The following is a 25,527-nucleotide window of genomic DNA, read 5'->3' on the forward strand; positions in this document are numbered from 1 at the left end:
TCTTGAAACTTTATCTTTGTGGAGGAACAAATATTTCTATCTTTTAAGTTCTAGTAAGAACCTCGCCTCCAAAATCCTAAGGACTTTACTGAATGTTAGTTTATTTCGAATATGTGCCTTTAATCAGATGTTAAATTGCATCTGTTGTCATACCTATTTTCAGATAGAAGAAAAGAAATTACAAAAAGTCACACATAGCAAGTCATAAAGATGCCATAGGGACCACTGTCAAAATCTAGGTCTCTTGCAATCAACTGGGAAATGAAACAATTTTGAGGCAAGAAGCCATGCATGAGCGGAAAAGGCTGAAACTTATCCTGGCTTGGAATGTTTGGGGGTAGGGTTCACTGAAACCTTGGCTGCTGTTATAGATATTTGAAATATTCAGATTCAGAGCAGATACCACATCTGCTGTAAAAACCACTTAAACGGTGATTTCTACTGACAACTCACTAGTTAACTGGGTAACTATATTCTGCATGTTGTCAATGTTCATTTCAAGCTAGTCACTGTTTCCCACTGACATCAAACACAATTGGTCTAAACTGTACCTGCATACTAAGATGTGAAGAATGCCAGAGCTTCGAAAGGTCTTCTTCTGACACCCTTTATTTTCGAAGAGGTCTGGAAGCAAGTGATTATCTTCACAAAACGGTGACTGGTTTATTCTTAGACTGACTCTTCAAAGTAAGGTCAGCAGCTGGAATGGGTGTCTGGCTCTTTATTAGCTACCCTAGACAGTTTTTCTTCTTTAGCCAAGAAAGAAAGCTAAGGTGGAATTCAGGCTAGCCTAGCATGCAGGATGGACTGGAACATTTCTTCTTTCTTCCCCATATTACTCCACTCCCCCACCCTATCAACACTGTGTTTAGTGTCCCTGGGCTGTGCATATGAGTAACTTTACCTCTCTGTGTTTTAGAGTTTTAATCTATAAAATATACCTAACCTTAGTACTACTTAAGGGCCTCCTCCCTTCCTTGCCTGGTGGCTCAGACGGTAAAGCGTCTGCCTGCAATGCGGGAGACCCAGGTTTGATTCCTGGGTCGGGAAGATCCCCTGGAGAAGGAAATGACAATCCACTCCAGCACTCTTACCTGGAAAATCCCGTGGACAGAGGAGCCTGATAGGCTACAGTCCACGGGGTCGCAAAGAATTGGATACAACTGAGCGACTTCACTTCACTTTATTACTACCTACCTTATAGGTTTGTTGTGAGGTTTAACAACAAAAAACACACTAATACATCAAGCATTTAGAGCTGCATCTGACATATCTCAAATAATATATAAGTGTTCATCATTGCTTCTGCTGTGGCCACTCCTGGGGGCGTGGTTGTTACAAACCTTTCCTTGGACATACCAGTTTGGTGATTGGATCGCATCCCTGTCCTAGTCCACAGATGTTATCTGCCTAGCAACTCAAGAAAGCCTATAAACGATATGATATAATAAATGATATAGCTGGAAAAACAGGGACTTTTCAGCCAGATAAACTTGGGTTTAAACCTCTACTTGTAAAAAAAACTGTCTAGTTTTCTTCTTCTATCCTAGAATGCATGAGATTTTGCTGGCTTCCAAAACGTGACAAAATCCATTTGTAGGACTGTATAAGGATCCAGAGATTCCAGGTAAAGAATCTCTACTCTGAACAATGAAGGCAAAATGGCAATAGAGACAAGGACTGGGCAAGAGATGAATTAAAATAAAGCTATGGAGATACGTGCCTCTCTTTCATGACAAGGAAGCATTCAGTTGCTTTATTTTCTGATGCCTGAATGTTCAGGAGCATCTCTTTCATCAATTGCAGTCAAGAGATTTATTATTTTTTTCATAGTATTGATCAATGAGTTGTACTGGGACACCAAGCCAACATATTAAATATCTGAATATCTAGTAACCTACTAAATAATCAATGAATCAGCCAATATTGACTGAGGAACAGCTGTAGGAGAAAATGTTGATCCTAAGACCTGTAGAGGGTATTAATAAAAAGAAAATAAAAAGCGAAAGGCATGACCTCAAAGGACTTTCACTCCAGTAAGGAGGTAGGGTATACACTATATTATGTTATATATACCTATATATCAGTTCAGTTCAGTTCAGTCACTCAGAGTGTCTGACTCTTCGCGACCGCATGAATCGCAGCACGCCAGGCCTCCCTGTCCATCACCATCTCCCGGAGTTCACTCAGACTCACGTCCATCGAGTCCGTGATGCCATCCAGCCATCTCATCCTCTGTCGTCCCCTTCTCCTCCTGCCCCCAATCCCTTCCAACATCAGAGTCTTTTCCAATAAGTCAACTCTTCACATGAGGTGGCCAAAATAATGGAGCTTCAGCTTTAGCATCATTCCTTCCAAAGAAATTCCAGGGTTGATCTCCTTCAGAATGGACTGGTTGGATCTCCTTGCAGTCCAAGGGACTCTCAAGAGTCTTCTCCAACACCACAGTTCAAAAGCATCAATTCTTTGGCACTCAGCCTTCTTCACAGTCCAACTCTCACATCCATACATGACCACAGGAAAAACCATAGCCTTGACTAGATGGACCTTAGTCGGCAAAGTAATGTCTCTGCTTTTGAATATACTACCTAGGTTGGTCATAACTTTTCTTCCAAGGAGTAAGCGTCTTTTAATTTCATGGCTGCAGTCACCATCTGCAGTGATTTTGGAGCCCCCAAAAATAAAGTCTGACACTGTTTCCACTGTTTCCCCATCTATTTCCCATGAAGTGATGGGACCAGATGCCATGATCTCCGTTTCCTGAATGTTGGGCTTTAAGCCAACTTTTTCGCTCTCCTCTTTCACTTTCATCAAGAGGCTTTTTAGCTCCTTTTCACTTTCTGCCATAAGGGTGGTGTCATCTGCATATCTGAGGTTATTGATATTTCTCCTGGCAATCTTGATTCCAGTTTGTGTATATATGATATCATTTTAGAGTGATATATACACATATTTGGGCTTCCCTTGTAGCTCAGCTGGTAAAGAACTTGCCTGCAATGCAAGAGACATGTTTTCAATCCCTGGGTTGGGAAGATCCCCTGGGAGAGGGCATGGCAACCCACTCCAATATTTTTGCCTGGAGAATCCTGTAGACAGAGGAGCCTGGCGAGCTACATTCCATAGGGTCACAGAGTTGGACACGACTGAGAGACTAAACATAAACACATATATATATATAATAACATTTTAGAGTTATTTATGTGTATGTGTATATATATAATAACATTTATGTATATATATACATAATAACATTTTAGCATTGCAGTATCGGAAAAAGTATAATGTACTGTATAATTATAACTCCTGGCGAAAGTAAAGTATGATGTAATTAAAAATAATTGTCTTAGCAAGTCAGAAGAAGAATGGGGGAGAGATCAGTTTACACATGGGTGGTTAGGTAAGTGTTTATGCAGAATAAGGAACAGTTCGAGCTGAATCTTGAAGGATAAAAAGAGTGTGAAAGTTGAGAGGCAGCTTTTTAGGCTGGCAGAACAGCACTATCAAAACCTTGGCAAAGGGGAAGCAAGAGACAATAAATCAGTCAATTTGGCTTAAAAGGACTCTTTTCAAAGAAGCTCTAAGCTCTTTTCTCATCCTTGAATATTCAACAACCAGTCTGGTATCTGACATGTGGATGTCACACAGTAAATGAATGTTCCGTGTTTATGGTAATAACTAAAGGCAGATAAGGAAAGAAATGAGTGCAGAGTCTGACTGTGACAGGACTTGAAAGTCTCCCTTGGGGCACTTATTTATTCATTCATTTGTTCAGCAAATATTCATTTGATGATTACTGTGTGCCAGTTTCCTGTGCTAGCTGCCGGATGTCATCAAAGGTACTTGAATGAGATATAAGATGATAAAATTTCATTGTAACAAATCAAATCTAGCAAGTGGATGCAGTGTGATGAAACTGGAATCAAGAAACTAGTTAGACGATTATTGCTTTAGTGTTCAACACTAAAGCAACAAGAAAAAGAGTTGGCAAAAACTTAGGCCACTGGTCACAAAGCTGATATGATACATTAAAGATAAATGTTTAGACCATCTGTTTTGTGCCAAGCACTGGGTATGTTCTCAAAATTCATTAACTCAATTGAGATTCTTGATAACCTTATCAGTTAAGAACTATCACAGGTAATTTTCATCAGTTCAGTTCAGTTCACTCGCTCAGTCGTGTCCAGCTCTTTGCGATCCCATGAATTGCAGCACGCCAGGCCTCCCTGTCCATCACCATCTCCCGGAGTTCACTCAAACTCACGTCCATCGAGTCAGTGATGCCATCCAGCTGTCTCATCCTCTGTCGTCCCCTTTTCCTCCTGCCCCCAATCCCTCCCAGCATCAGAGTCTTTTCCAATGAGTCAACTCTTCGCATGAGGTAGCCAAAGTACTGGAGTTTCAGCTTTAGCATCATTCTTTCCAAAGAACACCCAGAGCTGATCTCCTTTAATTTTCATAATCAGTTTCAAAAGCCTGGAACTAGGGCTTGTAGAAGCTCTGTATGTGGCCTTTGTCATGTAAGCAATCCAGGAAAATAGTTAACTTCCTTGCTACATCTTTATCTGTAGGAAGAACATTGTTTAAATGGAAAAGACCAGCAGAGATGATTAACTAAAGCTCTTGATGTCTGCAAAAGTCATGAGAAATTAAGCATTTTATGTGAGTACAACTTTTAAGACATTAAGATAATCAGTAGTCTTGATAGAGACGTTAGTGTGAGTAATTACGGAGAATCATGCAATCTGAAGTATGGAAATAAAAAAAAAAAAGAAAGCATTTGCATCCAACATTTCTCTGTGAATTCTCACATGGGAAACGCCCTTGGGTTGCCAAAGTCTTGCTTCCCACAGAGTGATGGCAAAAAGGTGACATTTTATAGTTGAGAGCACCTTTGGAGATGTACTTATGAAAAGTGAGTGGGAACTCCCAAAGAAAGAGATAAAAGAAAGACCACCCCCAAAGAAAGAGATAAAAGAAAGACCACCCGCTAGCCATGCTCCAGCCTGTGTACTTACTAGTTAACTAGTGCTGCTGGAAATAAGACCTGCTACTGCAAACACACCGAAGTTTGGCAATGCTGTCCTTTCTTTTCAAGCAAAGAAAAACATTCTGCCTAGACAAAAGTAAGCCAAGTAGAAGATGAGACAGACAACAATAATGTGTAATGCCTGAATCGTGAGTTGAGCACACAGGCCCTGGGGCCAGAATGCTCAAGTTTTGATCCTTGGCTCTGTGATCTCATTGATTATCTGTGTGACCTCATGCAATTTCCCCATTAAGGACCACAGGTTATCACACAAGGGTAGTGGTCGCACGTTATTACACAGAAGGATAAAATGAGTCTGTCTTTGCAAAGGGTTTAGAACAGGACCTGTCCTGTAGGATAAGCTTTGTGAGTTTTTGTTGAGCAATGCAAATGTCAGAACAAAGTGAGAATTTAAGAAATGTTCTCCTTCGTCTTGCCTTTTATTCATGCTCTTGCCTGAAAGTTCTGTCCTATTTAGTTTGGAGCATTCAAATGCTGGTCAGGTCTGTGCAGTGTACAGACCTATTTGGTCTGTAAATATTCTACTTTGAGTTTACCTTGTATCCTAGGAAAAATAAATGCTCCACCACAGGATACAGTCCTCTAGAATTTAAGTAGGCAAATGAATGAAAAGTTCGATTCTAATGTCTGTACTGTAAAATAATGGCTTTGCTTAAGAACTTTTTCTGGGATAATTATAGCCTCTTAAGAATTATTTGACTTGATTCAAGTTATCCTTTCAATAGCAATAATTCATCCCTTGTAATTTGTCTTATTTAGGTTATTTTTAAGTAATTCATGAGATGACTTCTTTGATGCAGATAGATATTAACATGAAAACAAAGTGAACTATGCTCTCCCATTTAAGTCTTGTGAGTGGTTTTTTTTTTTTTTTGAACCAATTCTTTTTTATTTTGGATAAGTCCACTTTAACTTCTTGAAGAAATATTGTTGTTTAGAGTAATTTATGTGCCCATTTTTTGGAGAATGGTGTCTGAGCATATTATTGATAAAAGCAATAAATCACCAATGTGTGAGCTTACTTTAAAACGATTATGAGTCTATGGGGAAAAAATGGAAAATTGGAGGCATAATCACATTTGGTGCTTCAGGTTTAAATCTCTTTGGAGCTCTCTGTATCAAAAGGTTGGCTTCTTATGAAACATCTTCATTCCTGGAGGCCAGTTTCGATAACTTCTCTGGCACTAGTCACTGGTCTAAGACAATACAAAATTTAAATAGAAACAGAGTACTTAATTCTTCCCATAGGCCAAAATTCATACAAATTGGTTTCTATACAGTTTCCTACCTACTAAATGATAAGAACATTATGTGCCTGTCTGAGAAGAGTAAAACCATAGTGAAAGCTGCTGAGAGAGAACAGTAAATACTGGGAAGATTTTTTTGTGTGTTTGTTTTTAATCTATGTAGTTGCAAACATTGATGGTTGCCAGCTGGCAATTGAAACCTAATGGCATCAACATTATACTAACAAGTACTTAACGATGCCATGGCAGATCTGGAGTGTCAAGAGCTTTTTTTTTTTTTTTTTCGGTGTGTTTTTACCGTCGTAAAAATATTCCTAACATAAATTTTATCATGTTTACATTTTAAGTGTTCAATTTAATGTCATTAAGTACACCTACAATGTTGTGCAACCATCACTTCTTTCCATTTCCAGAACTTTTGCATCTTCTCAAATAGAAACTCTGTGTCCGTTTAATAATAACTCCACATTCCCTTCACCCTTCTGTCCCCAGTAATCTCTGTTTTACTGTCTCCATGAATCTGCCTGTTCTAGATACCTCACATAAAGTGAAATCACAACAAATTTGTAAGTTAGGGGAAAAACTAAGCTTTTTTATTTGTTTTTTTTTTTTTTTCCTTTTTTTTTTTTAAGTGTATTTAAATGGAGGGAGAGTAGAATGGGAAGAAATGAGCAGGGGCACTGAAACAGCCGGAACTATGTTGCTTCAAGGGATGGGTTTCTTCCAGGAAGAAATCCCTGGCCTCAGTCATTAAGCCTGATAAATGGGCCTGGGAGCTTGCTAAGTTTATGTCAAATAGGAGCTACCCCACATCCGAGGTCAGGGGCAGTGGCTGAGAGGAACTACCCCATGTCAGAGATCAGGGATGGTGACTGAGAGGAGCTATCCCACACTCAAGGTCAGGAGGGGCAACTTGTCCAGGGTAAGGAGCAGCGGCTGTGCTTTGGTAGAGTGGCTGTGAAGAGATACCCCACGTCCAAAGTAAGAGAAACCCAAGATGGTAGGTGTTGTGAGAGGGCATCAGAGGGCAGACACACTGAAACCATAATCACAGAAAACTAGCCATCTGATCACACAGACCACAGCCTTGTCTAACTCAATGAAATTAAGCCATGCTGTGTGGGGCCACCCAAGATGAGAGGGTCGTGGTGGAGAGGTCTGACAGAATGTGGTCCACTGGAGAAGGGAATGGCAAACCACTTCAGTATTCTTGCCTTGAGAACCTCATGAACAGTATGAAAAGGCAAAATGATAGGGTACTGAAAGAGGAACTCCCCAGGTCAGTAGGTGCCCAATATGCTACTGGAGATCAGTGGAGAAATAACTCCAGAAAGAATGAAGGGATGGAGCCAAAGCAAAAACAATACCCAGTTGTGGATGTGACTGGTGATAGAAGCAAGATCCGATGCTTTAAACAGTAATATTGCATAGGAACCTGGAATGTCAGGTCCATGAATCAAGGCAAATTGGAAGTGGTCAAACAGGGGATGGCAAGAGTGAATGTCAACATTCTAGGAATCAGCGAACTAAAATGAACTGGAATGGGTGAATTTAACTCAGATGACCATTATATCTACTACTGTGGGCAGAAATCCCTTAGAAGAAATGGTCAACAAGAGTCCGAAATGCATTACTTGGATGCAATCTCAAAAAAAGACAGAATGATCTCTGTTCGTTTCCAAGGAAAACCATTCAATATCACGGTAATCCAAGCCTATGCCCCAATCAGTAATACTGAAGAGCTGAACAGTTTTATGAAGACCTACAAGACCTTTTAGAACTAACACCCAAAAAAGATGTCCTTTTCATTATAGGGGACTGGAATACAAAAGTAGGAAGTCAAGAAACACCTGGAGTAACAGGCAAATTTGGCCTTGGAATATGAAATGAAGCAGGGCAAAGGCTAATAGAATTTTGCCAAGAGAATGCACTGGTCATAGCAAACACCTTCTTCCAACAACACAAGAGAAGACTCTACACGTGGACATCACCAGATGGTCAACACTGAAATCAGATTGATCATATTCTTTGCAGCCATAGATGGAGAAGCTCTGTACAGTCAGCAAAAGCAAGACAGGAAGCTGACTGTGGCTCAGATCATGAACTCCTTATTGCCAAATTCAGACTTAAATTGAAGAAAGTAGGGAAAACCACTAGACCATTCAGGTATGACCTAAATCAAATCCCTTATGATTATACAGTGGAAGTGAGATTAGATTTAAGGGACTAGACCTGATATAGGCAAAGTGCCTGATGAACTATGGACGGAGGTTTCTGACATTGTACAGGAGATAGAGAGCAAGACCATCCCCATGGAATAGAAATGCAGAAAAGCAAAATGGCTGTCTGAGGAGGCCTTACAAATAGCTGTGAAAATAAGAGAAGTGAAAAACAAAGGAAAAAAGGAAAGATATAAGCATCTGAATGCAGAATTCCAAAGACTATCAAGGAGAGATAAAAAAAGCCTTCCTCAGCACTCAATGCAAAGAAATAGAGGAAAACAACAGAATGGGAAAGACTAGAGATCTCTTCAAGAAAATTAGAGATACCAAGGGAAAATTTCATGCAAAGATGGGCTCAATAAGGGACAGAAATGGTATGGACCTAACAGAAGCAGAAGATATTAAGAAGAGGTGGCAAGAATACACAGAAGAACTGTACAAAAAAGATCTTCATGACCAAGATAATCATGATGGTGTGATCACTCACCTAGAGTCAGACACCCTGGAATGTGAAGTCAAGTGGGCCTTAGAAAACATCACTACAAACAAAGCTAGTGGAGGTGATGGAATTCCAGTTGAACTATTTCAAATCCTGAAAGATGATGCTGTCAAAGTGCTGTACTCAATATGCCAGAAAATTTGGAAAAGTCAGCAGTGGCCACAGGACTGGAAAAGGTCAGTTTGTATTCCAATCCCAGAGAAAGGCAATGCCTAAGAATGTTCAAACTACTGCACAATTGTACTCATCTCGCACACTAGTAAAGTAATGCTCAAAATTCTCCAAGCCAGGCTTCAGCAGTACATGAACCGTGAATTTCCAGATGTTCAAGCTGGTTTTAGAAAAGGCAGAGGAACCAGAGATCAAATTGCCAACATCCCCTGGATCATGGAAAAAGCAAGAGAGTTCCAGAAAAACATTGATTTCTGCTTTATTGACTATGCCAAAGCCTTTGACTGTGTGGATCACAATAAACTGTGGAAAATTCTGAAAGAGATAGGAATACCAGACCACCTGACCTGCCTCTTGAGAAACCTGTATGCAGGTCAGGAGGCAGCAGTTAGAACTGGACATGGAACAACAGACTGGTTCCAAATAGGAAAAGGAGTAGGTTAAAGCTGTATATTGTCACCCTGCTTATTTAACTTATATGCAGAGTACATCATGAGAAACACTGGGCTGGAAGAAGCAGAAGCTGGAATCAAGATTGCTGGGAGAAATATCAAGAACCTCAGATATGCAGATGACACCACCCTTATGGCAGAAAGTGAAGAGGAGCTAAAAAGCCTCTTGATGAAAGTGAAAGTAGAGAGTGAAAAAGTTGGCTTCAAGCTCAACATTCAGAAAACGAAGATCATGGCATCTGGTCCCATCACTTCATGGCAAATAGATAGGGAAACAATTGAAACATTTTCAGACTTTATTTTCTTGGGCTCCAAAATCACTGCAGATGGTGACTGCAGCCATGAAATTAAAAGATGCTTACTCCTTAGAAGAAAAGTTATGACCAATCTAGACAGCATATTCAAAAGCAGAGACCTTTGCCAACAAAGGTCCATCTAGTCAAGGCTATGGTTTTTCCAGTGGTCATGTATGGATGTAAGAGTTGGACTGTGAAGAAAGCTGAGTGCCCAAGAATTGATGCTTTTGAACTGTGGTGTTGGAGAAGACTCTTGAGAATCCCTTGGACTGCAAGGAGATCCAACCAGTCCATCCTAAAGGAGATCAGTCCTGGGTATTCACTGGAAGGACTGATGTTGAACCTGAAACTCCAATGCTTTGGCCACCTCATGTGAAGAATTGACTGACTGGAAAAGACTCTGATGCTGGAAGGGATTGGGGGCAGGAGGAGAAGTGGACGACGGAGATGAGATGGCTGGATGGCATCACCGACTCAATGGATGTGAGTTTGTGTAAACTCCAGGAGTTGGTGATGGACAGGGAGGCCTGGCGTGCTGCGATTCATGGGGTCGCAAAGAGTCGGACATGACCGAGCGACTGAACTGAACTGATGTAGTTTGAAGGCATCTAACATTCTTTAGTTAAAATCAGCACCGAACAAGAATATAACAATTAAGGTATATTAATTATCTGTAGAAAAAGTTCACCAAGGCAGCTTTCTTATCACCAAATTTTGTTTATAAACATTGAGAATGTAATTTGCAGGCCAGTTAATGCATTCGGAATGATGGTACTGACACTCCTTAGCAAGCATTTATTTTCAGTTCTTTGCTCAGTGCTGGTAACTGAGCTTTAGAAGATATCTGTGTCTTGTCACATCAGTTCTGTGAAATGAGGAACAAAAGGGTATGTTTTGTGAGTATAAAATACATTTAAACTAACATGGCATAGCCAAATAAAACCTTTAATCTTGGTCTTACTAGAAATACTTTCTGCACAAACTAGCTATTTTTATGAAAATACTAAAGATAATATCTTCCTGCAAGAGTAGCATCTATTTATGTAAAGTGCTTTTAAAACATTTTATATATTACAATTAAACACAAACCTCTTAAATATTTAATTTGAAACAACAGAAATCATGTGTAAAGATTTTTAGGAAAAATTCTCAGTACCAGACAAAATCTACCTTGGGAAATGTGAAGTTACTCTCATTCACAGTTTAAAACTCATAGCTCAGTTCCTTCCGAATTTAATTTATACTAAGGCATCCTAGCTGTGGGTGCCAGAATGAAAATTCCACCAAAGAGGGGATATTTGCCCTTTGTCTCACTGCAATATTTCTCATGTTTAAACAGGCATGGCCCATGGCAGACCTAAGTAAATAGTTGTTGAATATTGGCCCTGTAGGGTCTGATGTTCCCCAGCTTCAGGGCATACAACACTCAATTCTTCCATGCTACATCCTTAAATACCTAGAAGAATCTGTCTTCACTGGTAAAGACCCATAGTTGGCACAGGATCAAACTCAAGTTGTTCCTTTCAGATTGATAATTTTGGAGATTTCAGTCCTCCCAGCTTTCCCTGCCATGTTCCAGGATTCAGACTTCACCATCCCTAGTTGCTCTCCAAAGCCCCACAAATGATCCCCAGGTACCCATACAGAGAATTGCAAACCTCTTCTGTTTAAACTTTCTTATGTTCTTCTTTACTTCCATTTCTCTATCCAAAGTTTTTTTTCACCCTGCCTCTCTCTTTCAAGACTGTCATTTCCCCTATAACTCAGTGATTTTCAAAATTTAGGAAGTTGATTACGGACATCATAGCTTTCTATGCTGTTTTAATCAACGATTATTAATTTTACTTGATTATTAATTATTCACTTAATGACTATTATTCCAAATAATAATAAAGTCTGAAAAACCACATGATAGTTATTTTTTTAATATATTTAAAGAAACAGCATATTAAAAAACAGAGACATCATTTTGCCAACAAAGGTTCATATAGTCAAAACTATGGTTTTTCCAGTAGTCATGTATGGATGTGAGAGTTGGACTGTAAAGAAGGCTGAGGGCCAAAGAATTGATGCTTTCAAACTGTGATGCTGAAGAAGACTCTTGAGGGACACTTAAACAGCACGGAGATCAAGCTAGTCAATCCTAAAGGAAATCAACCTTGAATATTCACTGAAAGGACTGATGCTAAAGCTGAAGCTCCAATACTTTGGCCACCTGATTGGAAGAGTGACTCATTGGAAAATATTCTGATGCTGGGAAAGATTTAGGGCAGGAAGAGAAGGGTGTGACAAAGGATGAGATGTTTGGATGGTACCACTGACTCAATGGTCATGAATTTGAGCAAACTCCAGGAGATTATGAAGGTCAGGGAAACCTAGTGTGCTGCAGTCCATGGGGTCACAAAGAGTCAGACACAACTTAACAATATGTTTAAGTAAATCACTAGTATAGTTAACTCCTTAAATTCGCATTGCTTACTATCAATGAGAAAGGCTTTACTCTTTTGGAAAATATTTAGTAATCTTACCCAGTGCTTTTGAAACCAAATTTCAATACTTATACTTAATTTGATATTAGTAATAGTTAATCCATAACAGATAATGGGCATATAGATATTTGAGGTTTTCCTATGTGAGGCCCCATTTGTTCGTTGGGACCGGGTCAGAAACATGTCCCTAGTTTTCCATGTTTGTGAAGTCATTCAAATCTCTTTCTCAGTGTCACAGACATCCCCAATAACAGCAATCTAATGGCACCCCACTCCAGTATTCTCACCTGGAAAATCCCATGGACAGAGGAGCCTGGTGGGCTACAGTCCATGGGGTTGCTAGGGGTCGGACAAGACTGAGCGTCTTCACTTTCATGCATTGGAGAAGGAAATGGCAACCCACTCCAGAGTTCTTGCCTTGAGAATCCCAGGGACAGGGGAGCCTGGTGGGCTGCCATGTATGGGGTCGCACAGAGTTGGACACGACTGAAGCAACTTAGCAGCAGCAGCAGCAAAGACTAGACTAGTCTTACTTTCTTTGTGTTAAATCTACTCTGTATGGATCCTGGGCTAGTTACCTACAATGCTCTTATTGGATAAAGTTACCTGGAATGTTATATTCTAATACTTTGTAAATCCAGCATTGGTGGTGGTTGGTTAGTCACTAAGTCATGTTTCACTGTAGTCTGCCAGGCTCCTCTGTCCATGGGATTTCCTAGGCAAGAATACTGGAATGAATTGCCATTTTCAACTACAGAGTATCTTCCTGACCCAGGGATCAAACAGGAATCATCTGCAGTACAGGTGGATTCTTTACCAACTGAGCCTCCAGAGAAGCCTTAAATCCAACTTTAGACTTGCCTAATAGATTCCTTTAATATTGCTTTATCTTATTTACAAGGTTGCCCTTTAATATTTTCTTTAACAGTGAAGACTCTTACCTATACATATACTTAGAAATTTCTTAGGTCAGTTTCATCAGAAAGTAGATCCTAAGACAAATCTTTCTGGCATGAGGTTGATTGGAAAAATATCTCAGAAACAACCCTTGTAAATGAGAGAGGGAAGCAGAGTTGTAAGGGAGAAAGGGAAGACACCCTTATAAGGGAGAGAGGGCAGACAGAAAAAGCTGAACTGTGTTGAGGTCACAATTGCAATACTGGCAGATCCAATGAAAAGCTCTAGAGCTGAGTGAACTTTAGACTTGACTCCAATTCAGCAAAGCAGCTGAACTCCTGTACCCCAATAGCAGCCAGATAGTGTGTAAGCTGTCTTTGAGAAGTGACTTGACCTTGTGCAAGGTAACTTCACCATAGGACCACCTTGTGGACCATCCGGTGACAAAAGTTCTGGCAGTGAAGAAATCAGTGCCTCTGTACTAAAGGGGAGACCTGAGCAATGACTCACAACATCCACCACAAGAGCTTCCTATCCTATAATATAGGAAAATGCAAACTGAATTTTTATATGAATCAAGTTCACATTTTCCATTATTTTGAAAGCGTCTTTGTAATTGTGTATCTCACTAAGCCACGAGTTGATTGAAGGTCAGGGACAGGACTTTTCCACTTTTAATTTCTGACATCTGGCACAATATGTATATAGCTGTTCAAAAATTGTTAAAATATTGAAACTAAAAAACTGGACATTTGACACAAGTCCATAATTAAGCAAATTACAAAAGATTAATGATACAATTGAACTTTGAGCAAACATTAGGGTTACTGGGCCCTCCATATACTTGGGTTCTCTGTACCCAAATTTCCTTTACATCTGCAGATTCAATGACTCACAGATAGTGTGGTTAAGTTATATGTATTTATTGAAAAAAATAATGTATAAGTAGACCCTTGAAGTTCAAACCTCTATTGTTCATGGGACAGCTTAGCACAGTTCAGTCACTTAGTTGTGTCCAGCTATTTGCAACCCCATGGACTGCAGCAGGCCAAGCTTCCCTGTTCATCACTAAGTCCTGGAGCTTGCTCAAACTCATGTCCATGGAGTTGGTGATGCCATCCAACCATCTTATCCTCTGTCATCCTCTTTGCCTCCTGCTTTCAAGCTTTCCCAGCATCAAGGTCTTTTCAAATGATTAAGTTCTTTGCATCAGGTGGCCAAAGTATTGGAATTTCAGCTTCAGCATAAGTCCTTCCAATGAATATTCAGGCCTGATTTCTTTTAGGATGGACTGGTTGGATCTTCTTGCAGTCCAAGGACTTTCAAGAGTCTTCCTCGGCACCACAGTTCAAAAGCATCAATTCTTCGGTGCTCAGCTTTGTTTATGGTCCAACTCTCACATCCATACATGGCTACTGGAGAAATCATAGCTTTGACTAAACAGATCTTGGTCAGCAAAGTAATGTCTCTGCTTTTTAATATGCTGTCTAGGTCGGTCATAGCTTTTCTTTCAAGAAGCAAGTGAAGTGGCTCAGTCATGTCCAGTTCTTTGCGACCCCATGGACTGTAGACTACCAGGCTCCTCCATCCATGGGATTTTCCAGGCAAGAATACTAAAGTGGGTTGCCATTTCCTTCTCCAGAGGATCTTCCTGACCCAGGGATCGAACCTGGGTCTCCTGCGTTGTAGGCAGGTGCTTTACCATCTGAGCCACCGGGGAATTTCATGGCTGCAGTCACCATCTGCAGTGATTTGGGAGCCCAAGAAAATAAAGTCTACACTGTTTCCATTGTCTCCCCACCTATTTGCCATGAGTGATGGGACTGGATGCCATGATCTTTGTTTTTTGAATGTTGAGTTTTAAGCCAACTTTTTCACTCTCCTCTTTCACTTTCATTAAGAGGCTTTTTAGTTCCTCTTCTCTTCCTGCCTTAAATGTGGTGTCATCTGCATATCTGAGGTTATTGAAATTTCTCCTGGCGATCTTGATTCCAGCTTGTGCTTCCTCCAGCCTGGCATTTTGCATGATGTACTCTGCATATAAGTGAAATGAACAGGGTGAACATATGCAGTCTTAACATACTTATTTCTCAATTTGGAACCAGACCATTGTTCCATGTCCATTTCTAACTGTTGCTTCATGACCTGCATACAGATTTCTCCAGAGGCAGGTCAGGTGGTCTGGTATTCCCACATCTTTAAGAATTTTCCACAGTTTGTTGCAATCAACACAGTCAAAGTCTTTGGCATAGTCAATAAGGCAGAAGCAGATGTTTTTCTGGAACTCTCTTGCTTTTTTGATGATTCAGTGGATGTTGGCAGTTTGATCTCTGGTTCTCTACCTTTTCTAAATCCAGCTTGAATATCTGAAAGTTCACAGTTCATGTACTGTTGAAGCCTGGCTTGGAGAATTTTGATCGAGCATTACTTTGCTAGCGTGTGAGGTGAGTGTAATTGTGCGATAGTTTGAGCATTCTTTGGCATTGCCTTTCTTTGGGAATGGAATGAAAACTGATCATTTCCAGTCCTGTGGCCACTGCTGCATTTTCCAAATTTTCTGGCATACTGAGTGCAGCACTTTCACAGCATCATCTTATAGGATTTGAAAGAGCTCAGCTTGAATTCCATCACTTCCACTAGCTTTGTTCATGGTTATCCTTGAGTTCACACTCAAGGATGTCTGGCACTCTGTTCAAGGGACAACTGTATATAAAAATCACAAATTTAGTTAAAAGACTTATACATGACTGTTTATATATTATAGCATTTTGTTATCAAATGTGGTGAACTGTAATCTAACCCAAGGATTTTCAAGCATGCTAACACTTAAGGGGTGAGGAAAGAGGTAGCTGATTCTCTCCTAATCCTCCCCTGCATCTGTAACGATGCTGAAATTTTATGTCCACATCATCCCTTCACTGAAAAAAAGTCCATAAAGAGCTAATGGTTCTCAATAGTTATTTCATATAACTGTTGAAAAAAACAGTGCTTTAACCTGTGAAGGCTGCTCTAACAAATGTCGGAGACTGGATGGCTTATAAACAACAAACATTTATTTCTTACTCTTCTGGTGGCTGGGATGTCCAAAATCAAGGCTCCAGAGACCGTGTATTTGGTGAGGACTTGCTTCCTGGTTTTTGGACGATTGTAGTTTTGCTATAACCTACATGGCAGAAGGGGCAAGGGACCTTCTCTGTCACTTAATTTATGAAAGCACTAATCCCCGTCATGAGGGAATCACCCTCATGATTTAATCACTCTCAAAAGTCCCACCTCTTAATGCCATCACCTTGGGAATTAGATTTCAATATATGAGTTTTGAGGGGCTACAACTGTTGAACTTATAACAGGCTTTATTATAATTTCTCATATTTACAAACAGCTCTAAAGTAAAACAGTTATAAGAATATACAAATTAGATATTAAACAGGTCATTTTTCAAAAAATGGCTGCTTACAAGTTTCACAAACATTTTAAAAATATTGTGTCTAGTTTCTTAAGATGAAATACATGCACTTAATGCTATAAATTTCTTCCCATCACTGCTTTTTACTGCATTCCACAAATTTTCATAAGTTGTCTTTATATTTTCATTCTCTTCAAGTAATTTTAAACAATTATCTTCTTTGGCTCAAACATTTGTCTTCTCAAACCTTAAAGTTATTAAAAAGTATGTTGTCTAAACTTCAAATATTTGGGGACTTGACATGTATCTTTCTGTTTGATTTGTACTGTAATCCCTTTGGGTCTGAAAGCATACTCTGTGTTTTTCTATTCTCTTAAATTTGTTAAGACATATTTTATGTCCTCCCAGAGTGTGGTCAGTCATGATGAATGTTCTATGTGAGCTTGTGAAGGATGTGTAGGCTGAAGTCATCCATAAATGTCAATTGGTTCACATTAATTGGTAGTGTTTTTCAGGTAAAAGATATTCTGATTTTCTGCCTGATGGTCAGTCAGTTGCTGAAAGAACAGTGTTGAAGTCTTCAGCTACAGTAATGAATTTGTCTATTTTTCCCTTTCATCTTATCAGTTTTTGCCTCATTTTTCTTTCTTTCTTTTTTTTTTTTTTTTTTGGACACACTCTTGTTAGGTATACACATTAAAGAGAAATTAAAATTGACTTCTTTATCATTATATAATGCCCATTTATCCATGATAACTTTCCTTCTTCTGAAGTATGCTTTATTTGGAATCAATACAGTTACTTTAGTTTTCTTTTGATTATTGTTGGCACAATGTCTATTGCTCCATCCTTGTTAACCAATTGGAGATTTTATTTTTAAAGCTGACTTCCATCAGACAACATAAATTGAATCTTGCTTTTATACCTATTCTGACAATCTTTGAATTTAAATTGGTGCTCTGACCATCCACGTTGAAAGTTATTCTTAATACAGTTGGATTAATATCTAACATGTTTGTAACTTTGTTTTATTCATTCAGTTTGCTCTTTTCCCCCCTTTTCTGCCTTGTCTGCTACTAAATGAACATCCAATATGATTCCCTTTTTCTTCATATCTTAGCACAAAAATTAGTTTTTTAAAATGTTTCATTTGCCTTAGATTTTCCAATATACATTGTCTTTAACTGCCCTATCTGATAGTCTATATATATATATATATATATATATATGTGTATATGTATATATATAATTTTTTAAATTTACTTATTTACTCATGGCTGTGATGGTTCTTTGTGGTTGCTGCTGCTTGGGCTTTTCTCTGGTTTGGGTGGTCGGAGGCTACTCATGGGGCCTCCCTTTAAGGTAGCTCCTCTGGTTTCTGAGCCCAGGCTCCAGGTCATGTGGGCTCAGTAGTTGCAGCTCCTGGGCTTTAGAGCACAGGCTCAACTGTTGTGATGCTTAGACTTAGTTGCCCCATGGCACGTTTGGTCTTCCTGGATCAAGGATTACCACGTTTCCCACCTTGGCAGGTGGACTTGTTTTTTTACTACTGAGCCATCAAGGAAGCCTCCCAATATGCATTTTTAATCAATCTAATTGTTATTAAAATGATACTAGACCACTTCACTTGTAGCAACAGAATATTTCCAATCCCTCTTTCTTCTCCCTGTGACATTGCTGTCATTCATTATTTATCCATAGGCTATACTCACAGAGAACATTGTTACTATTATTACTTGAAACACAGTTATGTTTTATATTAAATAAGAATAAGAAAAATAAAATATTTTTTAATTTTATTTTTAAATTTTCTCTGACATGTTCTTTTCCTTCAAGTAGATTCAAGTTTGTGGTGTATATCATCTTCCTCCTGATTAAGAAATCTTTTAACATTTTTTTGCATACAGGTATGCTAATAATCGGGTTTCTCTCATAGCTCAGTTGATAAAGAATCCGCCTTCAATGCAGGAGACCCTGGCTGAATCCCTAGGTCAGGAAGATCTGCTGGAGAAGGGATAGGCTACCCACTCCAGTATTCTTGGGCTTGCCTTGAGACTTAGCTGGTAAAGAATCCACCTGCAATGTGGGAGACCTGGGTTTGATTCCTGGATTGGGAAGATACCCTGGAGAAGGGAAAGGCTACCCACTCCAGGATTCTGGCCTGAAGAATTCCATGGATTGTATAGTCCATGGGGTTGCAAAGAGTCAGACATGACTCAGCAACTCACACTATGCTAATGATGAATTCCTTCAGTTTTTGTTTGTCTTAGGAAGTTTTTATATTTCTCTTTCACTTTAGAGAGTAATCTTTCTGGATACAGAATTCTTGACTGGTTCTTTTTATTTTTCTTTTAACACTGAAGATTTATCCTACCTTCTTTCTTGCATAATTTCTGACAAAAAGTCCATTGTATCTTTGTTCCTTTGTAGGTAAGGTGCATTTTCCCTTCTCTAGATTCTTTTAAGATTTTTTTTTTTTTCTGTCTTTCTCTCTTAATTTTGGAGGCTGCTGCTGCTGCTAAGTCGCTTCAGTCATGTCCGACTCTGTGCGACCCCATAGATGGAAGCCCACCAGGCTCCCACATCCCTGGGATTCTCCAGGCAAGAACACTGGAGTGGGTTGCCATTTCGTTCTCCAATGCGTGAAAGTGAAAAGTGAAAGTGAAGTCGCTCAGTCTTGTCCGACCCCTAGCGACCCCATGGACTGCAACCCACCAGCCTCCTCCATCCATAGGATTTTCTGGGCAAGAGTACTGGGGTGGGTTGCCATTGCTTTCTCCATTTGGAGGATGAGGGTTTCTAAATATTACGTATGTGGAAGTAGTGTTTTGGTACTTATTTTGTTCTGACTTTCCTGGATGTGTGGTTTGGTGTCTATCATAAAGTTTGGGAGCTTCTCAGCCATTATTATTTCAAATATTCTTTTCTTATTGTGGTATGCCAGTTATGTGTATGTTATATCTTTTGACATTATTCCACAGTTTTTGGATGTTCTGGGTTTGGGTTTTTTTCCCTTCTTTTTGAATTTCATTTTGGGAAATTTATATTGATCTGTCTTCAAGCTCACTGACTCTTTCCTCAGATTTATCTAGTTTATTGATGAACTTATCATAGGCATTCTTAATGTCTGTTATAAGGTTGGGGATTTCTAGCATTTCCTTTTAATTCTTTCTCAGAGTTTGTAGCTCTGTGCTTACTTTACCCAAGTGTTCTTGCACATTATCTAACTTTTAAAATTAGAGCTCATAATGTTTGGTCAAGAGTTTTTAAAAATCTCCTGTGATAATTTTAACATCTGTGTTACATTTGAGTCTAGTTCTGAAGCTTGCTTTATCTCTTTAGACTATTTTTTCTTGTCTTTTGTCATATATTAAACAAAGATTATACATCCCCCTCCCATTCCAGAGACTTGAAGGGACCTTCACCAGATCTTCAACTGAAATCTGGTAGAGTTTCTAGAGGTAAAGCCCACAAAAGGTCCCCTAAGACCTCAAAACCTAAGACTTTCTCATTTTCATGCTAAATCACAAAATTATTACTTAAATGTTGGCCCTGATGCTGGGAAAGATTGAGGGCAGGAGAAGAAAGAAGTGACAGAAGATGGGATGATTGGATGGCATCACCAACTCAATGGACATGCATATGAGCAAACTCTGGGAGATAGTGAAGGACAGGGAAGCTGTAGTCCATGGAATCACAAAAAGTCAGACATGACTTACTGACTGAACAACAAACAACAACAGTTAATTTATAGCTACCTCTGCTTCTGATCTAGTTAGCAGACTCCAACTGCAAATCCCCAAATTCATCTGTCTAAGGAAAGAACAACCCACTCCAGTATTCTTGCTTGTGAAATCCCATGGACAGAGGAACCTGGCAGGTATAGTCCACAGGGTTGCAAAGAGGCACACATGACTGAGAAACTAAACAATAGCAACAAAGCCAGTATAGTATTTTCCCTGAAACCTGCATTTTCTGATGGGTTCAAGAAAAGTCATCAATATTCTTTTTAAAAACTGTAAGAGCAGTTATTTCCAAGCTCTTTACATGTTATTGCTAAAACTGGAAACCTCTTTGTTCTTTTAGGTGAGTGAACTTTGTCTTTCTTTCTAGTTTCTAAATTTCTATTGCTGTAGTCTTAGTTCTTCTTTTCATTGTCCTTTTTTGATGTTGACTCATTTTGCTAACATTTTTATGGGATTTGGTGAAAAGTAGAGGTTAATACATTTGTTCAATTTCCCACCCAATTATTTCAACTTTACCATTATATTCCCTCAGAACTCCATGAGTCATAGTTTCCTCAACTAGGTCAATAAGTATATTAGTTCCTAGAATCATTACTTTGATCACTTTTGTATATTCAGGGCCAAGACAGTGCTTGGTAAATAGTAAGTACCTCAAAAATTTGTTCTAAGTGAATGGGTAGATGACTAAATGGCTGAATGAATGAATGGCTACTTTCTTGACTGCAGTTACAGGTATGCCAAGAAGAGTCTTCTCTTCAAACCACCTCATCATTGGTCTGCTTGTGCTGGAAGCTCCTTTGGAGTTTCATAGGTGTCGGTCTGAAAGCATTTTCTTGTTTCTGGAGTTATGTGTTCATGTTGAATGATGGGAGAAATGACAGAGAAGACAATATCATGTAACATTCCAGTAGAACATTTGCAGGAACCTAAACAAAATTGTTTGAAAACTGTCAAAACTGGCTGAAGTCAAATATTTGTCTTGATGAGATATTCTTCTTGTAATACCTGGAAAGGAAAGCAAAATGTCTTTAATGTTATCTTTTTTCTTATCACAATTATACTTGCAAATATTTTTAAAATGCTAAATTATTACTTTTACTGAAGAATTTCCATATCTCATTTGTTACTCTAATGTCTGGCAAATAGAGGTTAATACATTTGTTCAATTTCCCATCCAATTATTTCAACTTTACCATTATATTCCCTCAGAACTATTATTTAATAAATACTATTTTCTAATTGATCAAATGCGTGCCTTCATTCACACCTTGTATTGAGGGATGTGTACTTATTATAGATTTTTGCTCTAGAACAGAAGTTAGCAAATTTCTTCTAGGTAAAGGGCCAGGTATTAAATATTTTTGATTTGTGGGCCATAAATCCCTGTTGTAAGTGTTCAGTTCTGATATTGTAGAGCAAAAGCAGCCACAGCCATGTGTGAATGAATAACATCATTGCATGCTAATAAAACTTCATTTAAAAAATTAAGAAGTGGATTGGATGAGCCATGTACCCTGGCTTGGCTATCCCTACATTAGAGTCCAGATATTTGACCCAGGTATATACTCTATAATTTTATATTCCTCTTTCTACTGAACATTCCTTCTGGGATGTACATAGGTACCTCAATCTCAGCATGCTGAAAACTGATTTTCTCATTATTTACCTGCTTAAGTGTTCCCTGTATATTTTCTACCTCAAGAAATGACAAAACTTTCTCCTCAACTAATAAACAGTCTAAGATTTCCTATGTTTACTTAGGTGTTTTTTTTTTTTTTTGGTTTTGTCTTGTTCCTTCATCTAGAATGTTTCTTTACTATCTTACTTTGTTTAATAGAGACCAATATCCCTTTCATTTTATAGGATAACGTTTTAACAAGTGTGTGTGTGTGTGTGTGTGTGTGTGTGTGTGTGTGTGTGTGTTCAGCTGCTCAGTCATGTTTGACTCTTCGTGACCCTATGGCCTGTAGCCCACCAGGCTTCTCTGTCCATGGGATTTTCCCAGCAAGATTACTGGAGTGGGTTACCATTTCCTCCTCTGAGTGATCTGCCCAAGCCAGGGATCAAATCTGTGTCTCCAGTATCCCCTGCATCACAGGCAGAGTCTTTACTGCTGAGCAACCAGGGAAGCCCCTGTTTTAAAAGGTAAGATACATGAAAATAGGATTTGAAATCAGCTATGTTTTTAAAGACACATGACCGTGATTTCCTTTAAATTTCATCACTGTGTTTCTATGACAGTGACTATGACTACATTTGGAAATAGTACAAAAAGTCAAAATTTGAAAAGTTGTGAATGTCAAATCTATACCCAAATGATCTTACCATACATCTTATCCCCATAATGAGTTTTGCTTTTTATATATGAAAGCATAAAGATAAGGAATATATTTATTCATGCATATGTAAAATTTTTATTTTTGAAATTTTATGTTTTATTGAGGGAACATAAAAATTGGTGGGTTAAGATTTTTATAATATCATTTTGAGCATAACATTATATATTATTTAAATTATCAACTTGAGGTACCATATTTCTTACCAATTGGTCATCTTTTTCCCTCATTGCTTAATTTTGTAAGTAATTATTGACCAAACCTGCTTGTTCTCTAAAAGAAATCCATTTCCCCATGATGTTTGTGTGAACTGAACATGATGTTTGTGTGAGGCTATTAATCATGAAGACACATAATTTACGTATTTGGGGCGTGTGTGTGTGTATCTCAGTCACTGAGTCATGTCTGCCTCTTTTGCAACCCTACAGACTATAGCCCATCAGGCTCCTCTGTCCATGGGATTCTTCAGGCAAGAACACTGGAGTTGGTTGCCATTTCCTCCTCCAGGGGATCTTCTGGACCCAGGGATTGAACTTGCATCTCCTGCACTGGCAAACAGATTCTTTACCACTGAGCCACCTGGGAAGCCTTTATGTATTTGGACAGATGCATTAATGCATGTTTTTGCTTGAAGTTAAATTTAAACCCAGAAGATAACAGTAAATTTACTCAGCTGTATTTTTTTTCACATACAAAATTTGTAAAGTAAGCCTTTTAAAACATAAAATTCATGTTAAAGGGCCTAAAAATACTCATGGGTCATGATCTGGAGTGAGATATTCCTGGAGTCAGGGGAACATCCACATTCAGCTTTCAGTTCTTCAAAAATAGCTGTGAATTTGTGAAAACAACGTCTCCTATTTATTAATACCACCTTTATTTACCCTGTATGTGTTTTTCCTGGATGATTGCTCAAAATTTTGCAAGTTAGTCTGTGAATGAATACATAAGAAAATATTTATCACTAATCACATGCGCTCACTCACTTCAGGGAATTTCCATTTCATAGATGAGTGTGTTCCAGACATGTTTCATAAGTTGCTCCTCCTAGAGACATTGGTAGAGAAAGAAAACTCAGAAAACTCAGGTTAAATTGCCATCCCAGAAGTCCATGTTTTGTCTGAGAACAGAAGTAGGGGTCTTAGAGGGCAGAAGCCCTTTGAAATTCTTTCCAAATTTTAGCTTCCAGACAGCAAGGAGAGGCAATGGTGGCCAGAGAAGGGTGAATGAGCATAAGAAAACATAAGGATCCAGAATTCTGGATCAATGCATAGCCAAACATCTCCCACAAACTGGTTTTAAAGAAGCAGTGAAAAGAATTATGTACAGATAAACTTCTGTAAAGTTCTAATGAATCACTGTAAATTGCTTTGAAGAGACCAAGTTTGATTCATATAATTTACAGTTTCTTAACACTATCCCACCTGAAGCCCATGATATTTTACATTCTCTGGTTGGTGCTGGTTCCCTTCCAGGTAGAATCCAAATAAAAGGTACAATTTCAACTCAGGGGAATGGACACAAGGCAGCTCTACTTCAAAAGGTTAGCTTATGTCCTAAAGACCATAATTAGCCTAAACTATTAACAGTCATTTTTACTAGTTTCTAAAATAGAACAAGTTAGTCTTACTGTTGGATTTCTTCACAAAAGACTTTGGTTTAGTGCTAGATTAAAAGGTAGAGTTAAATGGACATGATATGTTGCTTTGGAGTTCGTTTGCATTGGAGTAATCTGTATTTTGGTAACCAGTTTTTACTGACAGAGCCACAGAATGACAGTGTGGTTTAAAATTGCCTACAAAGCACAATGTGTTCATGAAAAAATGTTATAGAAATACTCTGCCTTAGTCATTTTATTCAGGGTCTCCAAAAGCTGGCATGTCACTGAGGTAAAGGGTTGACTCTTCCATTGTCTTTTCACCAAAACCTACTATATAATATTTCTCAAAGTATATTAGTGGCAAACAACCCATTTACATCAAGATATCTTTCTTGCCACTCCTGCACAACTGGAATTCATGCCATGTCACTTTCTAATACAGCCCTTAGATATTAGCCTTTGATTCAGTGCTTATTCACTTAGGTACAGGAAGAGTGTGCTGTGGGCAAGAAGGGTTTGCCTTTCACATCTCTATTAGTGCCCTATTGTTGCTGTAACAAATGACCACAAATCAAATGCCTTGAAAGAACACAAATTTATTATTTTACCATTCTGGAGGTCAGAAACCTGAAATGGTCTCACTGGTCCAAAATGAAGATGCCAGCGGGGCCGTATTCCTTTCTGAAGACCCTAGGTTAGAATGGAAAAATCAGAACATTTGTGCCTTTTAGTAGTGCTATGGCTTATTAAACATCACGGGCTGTGTCTGGCATTGTGCTCGATTGCATGTTGTTGTCGCTAAGTCAGGTTTGACTCTTTTGTGACCACCATGGACTATATAGCCCACCAGGCTCCTCTGTCCATAGAATATCCCAGGCTAGATACTGGAGTGAGTTGCCATTTTTCTTCTCCAGGGAATCTTTCCAACCCAGGGGTTGAACCCATGTCCCCTGCATTGACAGTCAGGTTCTTTACCACTGAGCCAGGAGGGAAGTCCCTGTGCTCAACTAAATGGAACTATATGACTCTTAGTTCATAGGCACTGGGGAGTGCTGCTCTATCCATTCTGTTTCTTTCCACTTTTATTCCAGACCTGCAAGTGGCAGCAAGTACTGATAC

At 38.9% G+C, this 25,527-nt stretch overlaps 1 long non-coding RNA gene and 1 other non-coding gene across 2 annotated transcripts; both read right to left on the bottom strand.

Moving 5' to 3' along the window:
* On the bottom strand, positions 14,969-15,040 carry TRNAC-ACA. Its single transcript has one exon. It is a non-coding gene; the product is annotated as a tRNA-Cys (tRNA).
* On the bottom strand, positions 20,453-25,100 carry LOC108636127. Its single transcript, XR_001918151.1, has 3 exons — positions 25,017-25,100; positions 23,795-23,855; positions 20,453-21,477 (listed from the first exon to the last, which is right to left on the bottom strand). It is a non-coding gene; the product is annotated as an uncharacterized LOC108636127 (long non-coding RNA).

This window comes from Capra hircus, chromosome 5, assembly GCF_001704415.2.
Source record: "Capra hircus breed San Clemente chromosome 5, ASM170441v1, whole genome shotgun sequence".
NCBI classification, from domain to species: domain Eukaryota; kingdom Metazoa; phylum Chordata; class Mammalia; order Artiodactyla; family Bovidae; genus Capra; species Capra hircus.